The 15526-nt window shown below is 43.5% G+C and overlaps 4 non-coding genes across 4 annotated transcripts; 2 read left to right on the forward strand and 2 right to left on the reverse strand.

The window, feature by feature from the left end:
• Positions 1-3324: 3324 nt before the first annotated feature.
• Positions 3325-3406, reverse strand: TRNAL-UAG (transfer RNA leucine (anticodon UAG)). The gene has a single exon. It is a non-coding gene; the product is annotated as a tRNA-Leu (tRNA).
• Positions 3407-13218: 9812 nt separating this feature from the next.
• TRNAT-UGU (transfer RNA threonine (anticodon UGU)) lies at positions 13219-13291 on the forward strand. The gene has a single exon. It is a non-coding gene; the product is annotated as a tRNA-Thr (tRNA).
• A 337-nt stretch (positions 13292-13628) lies between these two features.
• TRNAP-AGG (transfer RNA proline (anticodon AGG)) lies at positions 13629-13700 on the forward strand. The gene has a single exon. It is a non-coding gene; the product is annotated as a tRNA-Pro (tRNA).
• A 1693-nt stretch (positions 13701-15393) lies between these two features.
• On the reverse strand, positions 15394-15475 carry TRNAL-AAG (transfer RNA leucine (anticodon AAG)). The gene has a single exon. It is a non-coding gene; the product is annotated as a tRNA-Leu (tRNA).
• Between the last annotated feature and the right edge of the window lie 51 nt (positions 15476-15526).

Consider the following 15526-nt stretch of genomic DNA (forward strand, 5'->3'; position numbering starts at 1 on the left):
CAACCTGCTGACTCCCCAGGTTTTCCTTTGCTTCTGGAACGAGAACTGGTTTGTCGATTACCCTGGGACAGCCCAGCCCAGAAGCTATGCAGATACACCCCAATCCAGACGGTTTCTGCTCTTTTACTTCCTCGGACTCAGCCTCTGTGTCCTTCTGCCCCAGGCTACTCCAGGATTCAGTCTACCCTAGATTCAACTCTCTGGAGATTTCTTGACCTCTAGTTTAAGCCCGAACTTCAAATACAAAGAAGCTAGCCACTCACTGGCTGTTACTATATACTCAGTAGTTGACACTTTGTCTCACTAGACGTTGTTTTTGGTAGCTCAGCTGGCAGAGCGGAGGACTATATCGGTGATTAAGATTCTGTCATCCTTAGATCGCTGGTTCGGTTCCGCCAAGAGGAGACTTTTAATCTTTCGTTGCAGTCTCCTATTCCACTAGGTTTTATCTCCTAAATCAATAACGTTGGAATGTTTAATTTGATTTTCAGGCAACAAAAGAACAACTTTTTGCCGACCATAAAACTTAATGTTATGTGTCCTCTCTGTGATCATGCATTATAGGTGATTCGGTTTACTGAGGAGATATGAAATAACGGTTGGAGAAGGAAATGGCAACCCACCCCAGTATTCTTGCCTAGAGAATTCCGTGGACAGAGGAGCCTGGTGGGCTGCTGTCCATGGGGTCGCACAGAGTCGGACACGACTGAAGCGATTTAGCAGCAGCAGCATGAAATAACGGTACCCTTTTTAGATTTGAATGATATCTCCTAATACTGAATACCAGCTAGTCTTAACTGAATATTGGGTAATATCCCTCAACCCCTTCCCCCAGCCCTACAATTTTCCCTTACCATGAATAATTTATAATAAGCAATTCAGAGTTTAAAGAGAAATACTGTAGAAATATCTGTCCTTTAAAAGAGTGTGAACAGTGTAGAGAATGAGCAATGCAAAAAAGCAAAATATGCATATGGGAATATTCTTTCAATAATAAGAAATAAATACTAATTCAAACTAGGGGGTTTTGTTTCACCACCAAATTACACAGTGTTCACTGTTTAGTACTGGCCAGGATACAGTGACAAAGACTTTCTCATAAAATTGTCACTACTTTCTGGAGTAGTACAGTTGGGCGTTATAAATCAGGAATCTTAAAAAGACATTTTTTTTTTTTAAGCAGATATTGTGTTTCATCAAGTATTCTTTTCCTACTCCTAGAAATTTATCATTCATTTTTGGGAAAAAAAGAAATACAGCAAAAGATGTTAATCTGTGGGTAAATTGTGTTCTGTATATAAGTATTTTTTTTAATATGCTACATATATAAAGGACGTTTTTTTAAAAACCAGAGCTTTAACCTTACAAATGATGTTTAAAAATACACCATGCCACTGGGAGACATTTTGACAGTTTCTTACAAAACTAAATATATTCTTTCCATACAATCCAGCAATCACATTCCTAGGTACTTACTCAAATGAGTTGAAAACTGATGTCCACACAAAAATCTGCCCATGAATATTTATAGCAACTTTATATGTGTATCATCTTCAAAACTGGGAAACAGTAAAGATGTCCTTCAATAAGTAAATAAACAAAACTGTGGCACATCCATACAATGGAATATTATTCAGCACCAGGAAGAAATGAGATATCAAACCATGAAATGGCATGGAAGAACTTCAAATGTGTATAAGTGAAAGAAGCCAATCTGAAAAGGCTACATACTGTATGATTCCAAATATTCAGCTGGAGAAGGAAATGGCAACCCACTCCAATAGTCATGCCTGGAGAATCCCATGGACGGAGGAGCCTGGCAGGCTACAGTCCATGGGGGTCACAAACAATCCAACATGACTTAGCAACTAAACAACAACAACGACAAATACTCAACATTCTGGAAAATGCAAAACTATGGAGATGATAAAAGGGTCAGCAGTTGTCAGGTTATAGGGGAGGGAGGGATGCATTGGGGAAGCCCTGAGGATTTTTAGGGCAGTGAAGTTATTCTGTATGATACTTTAATCATGGTGGATATATATCACTGCACATTTTGTCAAACCCCATAGAATGTGCAATATCAAGAGTAAACCATAGTGTAAATTAAAAATTTTAGAGGATTTTTCCTCCTCTTCACAAAGCACAAAAATATGATCATTGTGTGTGTGTGTGTGTCTGTGTGAAGAATATAGGTGTCAAGATTTTTCTTAGTGAAAGGTGGATAGAAAGGAAAGGCACTGATCTGGAGGAGTCATCAAAGCGAAACAGGAGATGACCTGTGAGGACACAGAAGATAATTTTGATTGAGAAGAGGGAATGACATAAAAAGGAAGGCAGAATCAATGTGTCACCAAAAATCCCAAGACCTTGGTTCCTGTGCAGAATCCTCATTGTCTGCTCTGTACCTTTCATTCCTCAAGGGGCTGCAGGGAAATACTGTACCTCTTTGAGAGAGCTGTACAGCCTGTGGGATAACAGGGGCTGAAAGGGCTGAGAAGGGCAATGGGACAACCATTCTGATAGGGCACCACTAAACAGACCCTGAGTGTATCCCTTCCTCTTTCCTACACTGAGTTAGGTTCTCAACAGGCATTGCAACTGGGTGATTCAGAGACTGGGACAGTCTCCAAGGTAAGTGAATTCGCTTAGAAGGGGCAAAGCAGTGGCTAAGCCAACATTCACAGAACACTCCATTGGGCTTGACACCCTGAGTCAGCCAAAAATCAGCTTTTAAGAGTTTTGGAATCACAAACCCACCTGCAAAGTCAAATTCAAAGAACCATTTACCTGCCCTGCCCCAACCCTTAAGGCAATAATGCCTGAGTGAGATCTGGAAGCCTGGAAGGAAATGGCTTTCTGCATGGATGCATTCATTCCTCATCTTCAGTTACAAGAGTAATGTGATTAAAATCAAATCAAGTCTGTGCAGGTTATTTCCAGTGCACAGAGCTGCAGCTCTGAAAACAGTGTTGGCTCCCAAACCAGGGCTGATGGGGGCTATGGGGCAATATCTAGGAAGTCTTTCCTACCATATGGTGCCTAAACCAGGTCATGAGAACGATTCAATGTGAGAGTGGATTTTATAAGAGGAGGACAGAAAGAATTCCCCCTTGTGAGAATGCAAAAGCTTAGATACAAGCAAAGTGAGGTGCAAACAACTAGTTTGAGCACGAGATGTTGAGAAGAAACCGAGCTAACCTGGTTCGAAGTAAGTATTTCAGAGCAGGATTGAAAGGTTTCCTAGAAATTCTTGCAAGAGAGATTTTCATGGATTCAGCTTGAATTATACTACTGATTTACAGCTATGCTAAAACACACCATTGGCAGTGGTGGGATTCGAACCCACGCCCCCGAAGAGACTGGAGCCTAAATCCAGCGCCTTAGACCGCTCGGCCACACTACCACAGGTGGGGCAAATAACTCATCCCTGAGCTGTTTACTACAGTACGCGTGCTCATAATTTTGAATTTTCTTGAGTTAGTGGAATTTCTCTCAGTGTTTTCATTTATCCCTAAAGGACCTGAGCAAACTCGGAGAGAGGAGAAACCATTGTATTCTCACAGGCCTGAGAAGTGAACTAGAAAGTTGTCAGTGATTATTAGCGCAAATTTCCTTGAAAGACCTTTTCTTTAACCGAGGCAATTCCACGCAGAAAGGAGGGGGAAAAATCTCACTGGCGACTTGTTTCAAGTGATTTCGGAAGACTAAGAAACTCCCCTCTGTTGGGTCGTTGGTCTATGGCTGTGAAACTCACAGAGAGAATAAAGTCGGAGATCAGATCAAGCAAGAGGTTCGCTTCCGTTGACAAATCTGGCAAGCCTGTCGCCGATAGACAGGAAAATCGTTGGTCGCATTCCCTGCAGGTTCGGTCAGAGAGAGAAATTGGTCTACTTTTCCTGAAAGTAGCGCTCTGGGGTAGACCCACGCACACGCGCACTGCTATAGCCTCTGAACAATTTCCCTTACAGAGGGACCAGGGTGACCCCCAGAGGGTGGTTACATCCAAGAACTTTCCCACACCGGGGAGGGGTGTGTCCGAGTTTTCATGGGTTCCGGAACCGCTAAGCTTCAGATCATTTCTTTTGAATGGAGTAGAGGGAAGGCAATGGCAACCCACTCCAGTACTCTTGCCTGGAAAATCCCATGGATGGAGGAGCCTGGTAGGCTGCAGTCCATGGGGTCGCTAAGAGTCGGACACGACTGAGCGACTTCACTTTCACTTTTCACTTTCATGCATTGGAGAAGGCAATGGCAACCCACTCCAGTGTTCTTGCCTGGAGAATCCCCCTCACCAGGGGGAGCCTGGTGAGCTGCTGTCTATGGGGTCGCACAGAGTCGGACACGACTGCGGCTACTTAGCAGCAGCAGCAGAGGGAAAGGAAAAGTTTCAGATCCAGCCAGGGATCTTCAGTACCCAAGTGGAATCGCATACCAGTCAATCTGTGCTCCGCGGTAAACCCTGGATTACAAGTCACTTTATTCATTGCTCTTTCTGATTGGCCATTTCTGGGTCTCTGGATGCAGAAACTCTCCTCGGAGTCTCATTAAAGTTTCCTAACTTCCTCTTACTCCCCGCCTCCATCACTCCAAAAAACCACACCCTGCTCTTGCCTGCCCTTGCCCCAGATCTCTCCGAGGTCCTTTCCCGGCGGCCTAAGGGTTCGGGGTCAGGGTCAGGCGTGCTTCTCTGTATTTTCTTGGGACGAAGGTCTTGCTGGTTCCCATCGTCGATTCAGGAAGCTGGGTGGGGTGGGGAGCGAGGAACACAAAAGAACTTCTAAAAAAGCTGATTGGAAATAGGGCTCAGGAAGCATCGGATGAACGTAGAACCAAGACGGGGAAGCAGGAGATGGGGAAAGCTGGGGCCACTTTAGGAAGAGTTCAAGGCCAGAGGCGGGCTCTCCTTGCACTCCCCATCAGCTCCCTACTGCCGCCAATCCCGGTGCCCTCTGGGTCAAGTCCCCTCCACCCGTCCACCTCATCTCACGCCTCTCCCACACCGGGTTAGACGCTTCCTGATCTCTCTTTTTCGCTCTCTGGTTCCCTCTCTCTGCTCCCAGTTGACAGGCAATCTGAGCTCCCATGGTGGAACTGGGTGTCAACCCATGGGCTCCCATCTAGTTCTTTCTCTCCAGAAGATACCAGAGTCACGAGTGTGGCCGTCTCTCGGAGATGGTCAGCAGCAAAGGCTAGCGAATCTAGCGGAAGGTGTGGCTTCTATGCCCCACACCACTGGAGATGGAGGAGCTCAAGTACCTGTCTCTAGCTCCTTTGGCTGAAGTGGACAACTTAAAAGAAACTTCAGTTTGTGTTTCCACACTTTTTAAGGACCCTCAGAAAAAAAGTGTGTGAGTATATTGCCTTGAGCAGTGCACGCTTCCTTCCAACAGGTCATAAGCAGTGGGAAGACTGATGCTAATCTCAAATTGGAGAGAACCTAGAGATCGTGTGCAATAAACTGTGCATAAGACTAGGAAGCACCAGTTTGAAAGACAGAAAAGGCCTGGGGTTCTTTACTACCTGAAAGGATGTAGGGATGGATGGGAGGAGAGAGAACAAGTGTTGAACATATTTATCAAACTATTTTGTCTAGTAGTGAACCAGGTGAGAAACTCAGAGTCTATGGATTGGTCCTGGGAAATCTCACATTGAGGCTTTTGATTGGAAGATTAAGTGAGATCATATTTAGGTCTCAGTGCTAATTTGGTAAACATACACATTTAAATAAACCACTGCTTCTGTAAATGTTTTGACTTCTTTTTAAAAATACGGATTCCAAAAATAGTACAGAGATTCTGGTAAGATGGAAGTGACCTGAACCCTTGATTATTTATTTATTTTTTAGTTCTCGGTCAGGGCAGTGAAAGGAACCAGCTGACAAGAAAGGACTTGATCATTATAGCAGAGGTCCCCTTGATTCTAAGGGACTGCATGTTCAGGCTCCACAAATTGACAAGCTTCAAAGCATTTTCTTATCAGGACAAAGTACCACAGTCTCACATGCCATTCTGAATTTCCTTTACTAGCCAGTGTGCACGGCCTCCCCTATTCAATCACCTGTTATTGCTCGAGCACTCACTGTCTGCCTTAAACTCACAGGATTCTTCAATGGGGGAAGTATTTTGATCTGTTCCTCACAGAAGTGGATCATCTGTTAGACTGACAGAGACCTGAAGTCAGAAGTCTTAGCTTTCCTAGTGGAATGCCAGCCTTGCCAAAGACTTAATTGACCAGTATCTGAAGCCCTTTGGAAAGATGCCTGATAGAGAGAAGTGTGATGTTTGTCTGGCACATGCCTATTCTCTCAGTTTTCAGTGTTGGATACTAGTATTTTAAGCTCTAACATTCTGCAACATTACAGGAGAGTTTAACCTTGGATTTCCTGCTATTCATACTTGTCAATAGTCTAAATGATGAAAATTTATACACAAGTGGGAAATTTACTTTAAGGCCTTGATGCTCAAAGTATAGTCTAAGAACCAGCAGCATCAGCATCTCCTGGTAATTTATTCAGATCAGATCAGATCAGTCGCTCAGTCGTGTCCGACTCTTTGCGACCTCATGAATCGCAGCGCGCTAGGCCTCCCTGTCCATCACCAACTCCCGGAGTTCACTCAGACTCATGTCCATCAAGTCAATGATGTCATCCAGCCATCTCATCCTCTGTCGTCCCCTTCTCCTCCTGCCCCCAATCCCTCCCAGCATCAGAGTCTTCTCCAATGAGTCAACTCTTCGCATGAGGTGGCCAAAGTACTGGAGTTTCAGCTTTAGCATCATTCCTTCCAAAGAAATCCCAGGGCTGATCTCCTTCACAATGGACTGGTTGGATGTCCTTGCAGTCCAAGGGACTCTCAAGAGTCTTCTCCAACACCACAGTTCAAAAGCATCCATTCTTCGGCGCTCAGCCTTCTTCACAGTCCAACTCTCACATCCATACATGACCACAGGAAAAACCATAGCCTTGACTAGACAGACCTTTGTTGGCGAAGTAATGTCTCTGCTTTTGAATATGCTATCTAGGATGGTCATAACTTTCCTTCCAAGGAGTAAGCGTCTTTTAATTTCATGGCTGCAGTCACCATCTGTAGTGATTTTGGAGCCCAGAAAAATAAAGTCTGACACTGTTTCCACTGTTTTCCCATCTATTTCCCATGAAGTGGTGGGACCGGATGCCATGATCTTTGTTTTCTGAATGTTGAGCTTTAAGCCAACTTTTTCACTCTCCACTTTCACCTTCATCAAGAGGCTTTTGAGTTCCTCTTCACTTTCTGCCATAAGGGTGGTGTCATCTGCATATCTGAGGTTATTGATATTTCTCCCGACAATCTTGATTCCAGCTTGTGTTTCTTCCAGTCTAGCGTTTCTCATGATGTACTCTGCATATAAGTTAAATAAGCAGGGTGACAACATACAGCCTTGATGGACTCCTTTTCCTATTTGGAACCAGTCTGTTGTTCCATGTCCAGTTCTAACTGTTGCTTCCTGACCTGCATACAAATTTCTCAAGAGGCAGATCAGGTGGTCTGGTATTCCCATCTCTTTCAGAATTTCCCACAGTTTATTGTGATCCACACAGTCCAAGGCTTTGGCATAGTCAATAAAGCAGAAACAGATATTTTTCTGGAACTTTCTTGCTTTTTCCATGATCCAGCGGATGTTGGCAATTTGATCTCTGGTTCCTTTGCCTTTTCTAAAGCCAGCTTGAACATCAGGAAGTTCACGGTTCACATATTGCTGAAGCCTGGCTTGGAGAATTTTGAGCATTACTTTACTAGCGTGTGAGATGAGTGCAATTGTGTGGTAGTTTGAGCATTCTTTGGCATTGCCTTTCTTTGGGATTGGAATGAAAACTGACCTTTTCCAGTCCTGTGGCCACTGCTGAGTTTTCCAAATTTGCTGGCATATTGAGTGCAGCACTTTCACAGCATCATCTTTCAGGATTTGAAATAGCTCCACTGGAATTCCATCACCTCCACTAGCTTTATTCGTAGTGATGCTTTCTAAGGCCCACTTGACTTCACATTCCAGGATGTCTGGCTCTAGGTCAGTGATCACACCATCATGATTATCTGGGTCGTGAAGATCTTTTTTGTACAGTTCTTCTGTGTATTCTTGCCATCTCTTCTTAAAATCTTCTGCTTCTGTTAGGTCCATACCATTTCTGTCCTTTATCGAGCCCATCTTTGCATGAAATGTTCCTTTGGTATCTCTGATTTTCTTGAAGAGATCCCTAGTCTTTCCCATTCTGTTGTTTTCCTCTATTTCTTTGCACTGATTGTTGAAGAAGGCTTTCTTATCTCTTCTTGCTATTCTTTGGAACTCTGCATTCAGATGTTTATATCTTTCCTTTTCTCCTTTGCTTTTCGCTTCTCTTCTTTTCACAACTATTTGTAAGGCCTCCCAGACAGCCATTTTGCTTTTTTGCATTTCTTTTCTATGGGAATGGTCTTGATCCCTGTCTCCTGTACAATGTCACGAACCTCATTCCATAGTTCATCAGGCACTCTATCTATCAGATCTAGGCCCTTAAATCTATTTCTCACTTCCACTGTATAATCATAAGGGATTTGATTTAGGTCATACCTGAATGGTCTAGCGGTTTTCCCTACTTTCTTCAATTTAAGTCTGAATTTGCCAATAAGGAGTTCATGGTCTGAGCCACAGTCAGCTCCTGGTCTTGTTTTTGCTGACAGTATAGAGCTTCTCCATCTTTGGCTGCAAAGAATATAATCAATCTGATTTCGGTGTTGACCATCTGGTGATGTCCATGTATACAGTCTTCTCTTGTGTTGTTGGAAGAGGGTGTTTGTTATGACCAGTGCATTTTCTTGGCAAAACTCTGTTAGTCTTTGCCCTGCTTCATTCCGTATTCCAAGGCCAAATTTGTCTGTTACTTCAGGTGTTTCTTGACTTCCTACTTTTGCATTCCAGTCCCCTATAATGAAAAGGACATCTTTTTTGGGTGTTAGTTCTAAAAGGTCTTGTAGGTCTTCATAGAACCGTTCAACTTCAGTTTCTTCAGCGTTACTGGTTGGGGCATAGACTTGGATTACTGTGATATTGAATTGTTTGCCTTGGAAACGAACAGAGATCATTTTGTCGTTTTTGAGATTGCATCCAAGTACTGCATTTCAGACTCTTTTGTTGACCACTATGGCCACTCCATTTCTTCTGAGGGATTCCTGCCCGCAGTAGTAGATATAATGGTCATCTGAGTTAAATTCACCCATTCCATTCCATTTCAGTTCACTGATTCCCAAAATGTCGACATTCACTCTTGCCATCTCTTGTTTGACCACTTCCAATTTGCCTTGATTCATGGAATGCACAATCTCAGGCCCATGAATTGGAATCCTAATAAATTCCTCCAAAGTTAGAGAGTTGTTACAAGTACTTTATTTTCCAGTCTATGCTTCAACTGTTCTATTCTCTATTTAGGGTCCATTCAGTCAAGGCTATGGTTTTTCCAGTGGTCATGTATGGATGTGAGAGTTGGACTGTGAAGAAGGCTGAGCGCCGAAGAATGGATGCTTTTGAACTGTGGTGTTGGAGAAGACTCTTGAGAGTCCCTTGGACTGCAAGGACATCCAACCAGTCCATTGTGAAGGAGATCAGCCCTTGGATTTCTTTGGAAGGAATGATGCTAAAGCTGAAACTCCAGTACTTTGGCCACCTCATGCGAAGAGTTGACTCATTGGAAAAGACTCTGATGCTGGGAGGGATTGGGGGCAGGAGGAGAAGGGGACGACAAAGGATGAGATGGCTGGATGGCATCACTGACTTGATGGATGTGAGTCTGAGTGAACTCCGGGAGTTGGTGATGGACAGGGAGGCCTGGTGTGCTGCGATTCATGGGGTCGAAAAGAGTCAGACATGACTGAGCAACTGAACTGAACTGAAAATTCCACCAGACTTTCACTACATTGCAATGTAAGTCTCTCACTCTAGCTCCAGCAGACAGCCATCCAGTTACTGGCTTGGCTCCCATCTGCGTGTGCTATAAAAATCTCACTAAAAGTTTTTTATGACCCCATGGACTGTAGCCCACCAAGCTCCTATGTTCATAGAATTCTCCAAACAAGAATACTGGAGTGGGTAGCCATTCTCTTCTCCAGGAGATCAAACCCTGGTCTCCTGCACTGCAGGCGGATCCTTTACCATCTGAGCCACCAGGAAAGCCCACAAAAATCTTACTAAAAATTAAATACTGGTAAATAATATGTTCCTTTTGATGGATGTATCAGATAGTCTTTCAGCATTTAATGAGCCCCTACTTAAATATTTAGTAGCTTTTTCATGGTCTCATGTGTTTAGTACATTGACCATCAGAGTAATACAAAATACTGTGATGTATTTATACTTACAACTTTTCTAAAATAACTATTTGAAGAAAAAGGAGAGAAGGGAAAGGGAAATCTTTCCCCTTATTTTCAATAGGAAGAATTAGGCCTCTTATTTTAAATTTGCATTTGTCTTTATAATGTTTACTGAAGTTTATGGAAGAAGTGGGACAAAAGGGAACAATCTCAGCAGGTTGATTGCCTCAGCAAGCTTCAGGTGAAAAGAAATGTAACCCTGAACATGCTCAGCCAAAGGGAAAGAGGAAATTTATGAGACATTCCTTTTTCTTTGTTTCTATTCATCCTGCTGGTAGCAATAACCTCCTTCTCCTCCCCGCCCCCCGCCCCAAACTCAGTCACTACAAAATATTGTAATAGTCTGGCTACTTTGGGTTTTGGGAAGATCCCCTGGAGTAAAGCATGGCAACCCATTCCAGTATTCTTGCCTGGAGAATCCCGTGGACAGAGCAGGTGGGTGGGATACAGTCCATAGGGTTGCAAAGAGTCGAACACAACTGAAGAGACTTGGCACGCATGCTTTGGGCTTAAGAAGATAAAATATGATGTACACTTGATTTTCTTCTTTGATTTCTCTACTACCTTGTCCAGCTTTTGACTCCAGTTCCAGAGTATCCAAGTACTCAGAGGGCAGCTTCTCGATGAACACACAAGAGTAATTATAATGGATTTAGGCACTTAGAATTAGGTAATGGGGAACACGAACCAAGAAGCACTGTGAAACTGAAAAACAGAATCTTCTTTTGGTTCTTCAAGGTACATTACAACTGACCCTACATCCATCAAATAAATCTGTGCTCTCCATTTGGTCAGGTTAGAGGAGGTGCAGAAAATAAATAAGATTATCATCCCTGCTGTAGCAAGCTTGCAGTTGAGTGAAAGAAGATGTTTTCTGTAATACATACAATGTAAATCTAGAAGAATGAATACCCACGTGTATGCACCACCATTAGGTGGTAACACAAGTAGTAACTGAAACGCCAGAGTGAGTGCAGCCTCAATTTCCCAAGGGTCAGAGGTCTAGGGAAACTACAGAAAATAAATTTAAGAAAGCATAAGTTGAGGCTAGTACAACTTTTTTTTTTTTGGCTAACATCTTGCAAAGCCTTGTTCCTTGATATTCTAGATAAACAATCTATGTACCTTAGAAACCAGTCTGTCTATCTATCCATAGATGTACTTGGATGCTGCTAAGATGAATGGTTGATCGGATTCTCTTAATTGTGCCTACTTTTCTATATAAATTCTTGACATTTTAAGGTACTTTAGGGTCAGTAAACCTGAAAATGCAGGGTCTTCAGCCAAGGAGATCAAGGAAGTCTCTTTTGTGGGAGAAAAAAAGCTCCTTGAATGGTACACAATGCATTTTCATGCAAATAGATAAAATGATCTTATTTGACCTCATTTTTTCTGCTTGGGCACTTAGAAATTTATTTTTGTCTACAGCCTAGACAATCTATTCTGGAAAATTATTTGGTTCCTTAGAGTATTAAAAAGCTGTGAGGTAGTGTTCCTGACAAAAATATATAGGCCAAATCCAGTTGGAGTATTGAATCCACTCCAGTATTCTTGCCTGGAGAATCCCACGGACAGAGGAGCTTGGTGGGCTACAGTCCATGGCATTGAAAAGAGCCCGACACGACTGGAACGACTTAGCATGCAGAATGTGAGACTTATGAGAGAGCTGCTATGAAAAAAGAAAGGCTGAAAGCAGGGGAATTTTCAAATTGAAAGAGACTAAAGAAACATTAAAACTAAACGCAGCGAGAAACATTGTTTGAATCTAGTTTAAAAAAAAAAAATTGGAGGGAGCCAGTTGGGGAAATTTGAAAATATGGACTATTAAATTACAGAGTTGTTATAAATGTTGTTAGGTCTAATATGGTACTGAAGTTATGCTTTTATTCTTAGTTCTTATTTTTAGGAGATGTCTGCTAAGTATTTAGGTATGGAATTTAAAGGTTACAGTAACTTTCAGATTTCTTGCAGATTTAATGATCTTGGGCAAATGACATTAAAAATTAGGGAGTATACAAGCAGGCCTATCGTGAGAGAATCTAAACCTTACTAAATAAAAGTGGTTCACTTCTTGGGCTTGCATGAATCAGTCCTTCCCAACCCTCCCTCCCCCTCCCCCCGCAGTGTTCTAGTCTATGGCTATATTTGCAGTAAGAAATAAGTACAAGATTTTTTGTAGTTAAATACAATTTTAGTTCCTGTTTACTAGCTTAGAAAAACAGGATCTCTAAAAAGTGAAAACAAAATCCTTTTTTAAAAATTGTATTATTCATACCAAGGATACATGCAAATCCGTATGTCTTTAAGGAAAGATTAAAATTGTCCTCTCTAGCACCTCTTTTCCCTACTTGCTCCTAACCCTGGACCTTTGAGAGGAAATAATTCCAACATACAAACAAGAGTTAGGGGCTCTGGGATTCAGAAAAGACAAAAAACCGCGTGGTAAACCTCTTCTCACCTTCTCTGTGGATTTCACCACCATATAAGGAAAGGCAGTGCACCATAACCTCCTTATCGGATACCCTCTATATGCGCCTTTTTATTCTCAGGTGGGTCTCTCGAGTGCCCAGGTATCTGGAGTTCTGTTTTATGCATCCTTTCTGAGCTGCAGAGGAACAGAAGGCAATGTCTCAGCCGATTATCAAGGTAAGGGACTAGAAGACAGTCTAGTAATGACTTTGCTCAAAGCAGAGTCTTTTCGAGTGGTTGACAGGACAGAGAAAGTTTTCAGTTTTGCAGCATACCTTGGATTTTTGCTTGGGTCAAAATCCCATTTAACACAGTAAACTTACTGAAAACACCTATAACAGGGAAGATAGAGAGGCAGCATACACGCGAGGGCTCCATAGCTCAGGGGTTAGAGCACTGGTCTTGTAAACCAGGGGTCGCGAGTTCAAATCTCGCTGGGGCCTATGAGTCGCTTTTTTTCCCCCTCCTAAGCATTAAAGCAGTGGCTGCAGGACAAGGGTACCAGTGCAGCTGTTCCGGCAGATCTCCCCTGTCTTCGGCAGCGCGTGATAAGACTTTCAGGCCAAGTGGACGTAGTTCCCCTGCTGCTGTCCTGGTCTGGATCCACGATCACAGCTGATAAATCCTTCTCCGCTGCCTCAGGCACGCGCTCGCTGGGGAAACAGACACGCATTTCTGCCGGTAGAAGGCACTCAAACTCATTTCTTTGAGAAACGCCTAGTGACGTGGCCTAGTGACGTGCCTGAGCCTTGAGGCGGAAATAAAAGGCTATTTTATCGTGGCTCGTTGGTCTAGGGGTATGATTCTCGCTTAGGGTGCGAGAGGTCCCGGGTTCAAATCCCGGACAAGCCCGTCTTTGTTTGCTTCTGGTAATTTATTTAAACTATATGGGCTATCGCATTTTGTTCTCTCTACTCTGCTTTGAACGGAGAAGGCAATGGCACCCCATTCCAGTACTCTTGCCTGGAAAATCCCAAGCGGCGGAGCCTGGAAGGCTGCGGTCCACGGGGTCGCTGAGGGTCGGACACGACTGAGCGACTTCACTTTCACTTTTCACTTTCATGCACTGGAGAAGGAAATGGCAACCCACTCCAGTGTTCTTGCCTGGAGAATCCCAGGGATGGGAGAGCCTGGTGGGCTGCTGTCTACGGGGTCGCACAGAGTCGGACACGACTGACGTGCCTTAGCAGCACTCTGCTTTGTAAAGTTGCGGCAGAGGACCCCTAGGGATGAGAAATGGTAAAGTTACGGAGAACTATAAGTTGTTTTTGAATTCTGTCTGATGATGCGATTCCCCACCCTCCTGGCTGGCAGGCTGACGTGGCAGCTCCGAGAGCCTGTCTCTAGACCTCGCAGTGCATCTGCTGTGAAATGGAAGTGATTGCAAGTTCCCTTTTCTTGCCTAGCGCCAGGAATCCAGTTCAGTAAAATAAAACAGTGTATGGGAAACTGAAGAAGGAAAGGAGCAGTTTGCCCTGACTGGACGGACTCCATTTTTAAAAAAGAACAGGAACTCCATATTACACTCTCGGCGAACTTTGGACTACATACCTGGGGAGCCACAGAGATAAAATACCAACAGCCAAGCGGGCCTCCCTGGAGAATAAAAACCAGACCAGGCAGACTCCGTACCTAGACCTCCCGGAGCTAGAAGGAACGCAATGTCCACTATGTAATCTTAACAGTACCTATTGATGTGGACTAAACTCTATGTCCAGATAGCTTTAGAATGTAAATTTATGTCTGTAACCTGATTGTTTTCTTACTAACATTGTCCAGAGTGGACTTTAGAGAATTTGGAGATGTGGGCTTGGGCACGTACACTTTTGTATAAAAGGTTGTCACCAAGTCGATAGGGGTCCTTGGCTAAGGAGGAAACTCTGCCTGGGACCCGCCGTGTAATAAACTGCACTCCACTATCCAGGCTGTCCTGAGTGAGTTTGCTTCCCAGAGCGTTTGGCTGTAACAAAACTGCCTGGAAACTTCAAATAGTGCTAAATACAAACTGCTTTTCCCGCCCCTGAAGGAACGCGGGTCTGAAATATACTAACATAATCACCATTTTAAGCGTGTGTGATATATTATCCTTTAAAAGAGTTTTTATGCAGTATCATATACTGTGGTGTCTTTTCTTTCTTATTTTTTCCTCTTTCTCCTACTCCACACTGCCTGTTAAAAAACAAGCAAGCAAACAAACAAAAACCGAAATTAAAAAAAAAAGAAAACACTCATGTAGAATGACCTTATTACAATGATTGTTGTTAAGGCGCGAGTCGTGTCCGACTCTTTGTGACCCCGTGGACAGTAGTACGCCGGGTTTCCCTGTCCTTCACCGTCTCCCGGAGCTTGCATGATGCCATTCAACCTTCTCATCCTCCCTTCGATCTTTCCCAGCAACAGGATCTTTTCCAATGAACAGAAGCATGGGAAGTCGCAAAACCGGGCAAGTCCAGATTGTCTATCAAGTATAAGTCAAGAAACTGTATTAAAGTGGCAGGATTAGCGGAGTCAAGGATGTTTGATCCGCATGGTTTCAAAAACCACCTGGCAGCGGTGGGATTCGAACCCACGCCCCCGAAGAGACTGGAGCCTTAATCCAGCGCCTTAGACCGCTCGGCCACGCTACCGACTGAATGTAGCAACCAAACGTACGGTATATCATCCTCTCTCCTCCCAGT

This window comes from Bos indicus, chromosome 10, assembly GCF_029378745.1.
Source record: "Bos indicus isolate NIAB-ARS_2022 breed Sahiwal x Tharparkar chromosome 10, NIAB-ARS_B.indTharparkar_mat_pri_1.0, whole genome shotgun sequence".
Classification (NCBI taxonomy): Eukaryota; Metazoa; Chordata; class Mammalia; order Artiodactyla; family Bovidae; genus Bos; species Bos indicus.